Below are 1,111 nucleotides of genomic sequence, written 5' to 3' on the forward strand. Positions count from 1 at the left end.
CTGGAATAAGGACATATATTCAGGACAAGGAATTCAGGTGTTTAGATACACAGTTGTGTATTTGGTGGAGCTGGATTTTCAGTTGACTCATAGAGTGGAAGGGAAGGAGCAAGGAGCAAAGGAAGTCACTTGTGCAAAGCCCATACTGAAGAGAAGAGCCAGGATTCGGAAAATCCCGGAAACCCAGAACAATCTTTACACTGGGAACAGTCATGGTCAGATTACATTATAAGAAGATAATTTCAAGTGTCTGACACAAGTTGGGCTTGCTATAGCAAGAAAGTCTAACCTATTCTGGTGTTCTCTCTTTGTGGGATAAGCCGTTATATAGACTTTAACAGTGGAAAAAAAAAAAAAGAAGATAATTTCAATTGCAAAATTTGAGAGCTCTGAAGAAGAAGAGTACTCCACGGGAAAGCATTTATTATATTAAAATATATAAATAAAGAGATATGTAGAGAATTTTCTAGATAAATTCAATGACAGATGAAAGGGAGCACAAAGGTTCAGGGCCGTTTGGTAAGTAGGACAGGTTATATTGGGGAAGAGAAAGCAACAAGGAAAATGTTGAGACAATAAAAGTGAAATGAGTGTAACAATTTCTTCTTGTTAATCTGTATTTAGTATTTCTCACCTGCCAAGTGCTGTGTTGTGCTCTCTGAGTTCAATCTCTCATTTTTGCTAGATAGCTACCTTATGAGATATGAATTATCTCTAATTTTTAGGATGAGGAAACCAACCCAAACAACATACGTAAAAAGTATTAATAATAAAAATTTATTTGATTCTCGATCCAGTGTTAGGAACAACTAAACTATTATTATACTTTTGGGACGAACCTTGTTTCAGAGGTAGGATCAACCCTCATAAGTAGGATAAACAACATAAAAATGCAGCCATTATTGCTAATGGAAGTGATATCAACCATGTTATTCTAAAATGATCTCTGCCTTTCCCCTTCCCCCTATTCTTAAGTTGTAACTGGGGGAGGTGGGGAGAGGGAAGGGGATTGGTGGGATTACACCTGCGGTGCATCTTACAAGGGTATATGTGAAACTTGGTAAATGTGGAATGTAAGTGTCTTGGCAAAGTAACTGAGAGAATGCCAGGA

At 37.4% G+C, this 1,111-nt stretch overlaps 1 non-coding gene across 1 annotated transcript; it reads left to right on the top strand.

Moving 5' to 3' along the window:
* The first annotated feature begins 218 nt into the window (after positions 1 to 218).
* Positions 219 to 342, top strand: LOC128566209 (small nucleolar RNA SNORA28). Its single transcript, XR_008374497.1, has one exon. It is a non-coding gene; the product is annotated as a small nucleolar RNA SNORA28 (small nucleolar RNA).
* Positions 343 to 1,111: the final 769 nt, after the last annotated feature.

Source organism: Nycticebus coucang, chromosome 14 (genome assembly GCF_027406575.1).
Source record: "Nycticebus coucang isolate mNycCou1 chromosome 14, mNycCou1.pri, whole genome shotgun sequence".
Classification (NCBI taxonomy): domain Eukaryota; kingdom Metazoa; phylum Chordata; class Mammalia; order Primates; family Lorisidae; genus Nycticebus; species Nycticebus coucang.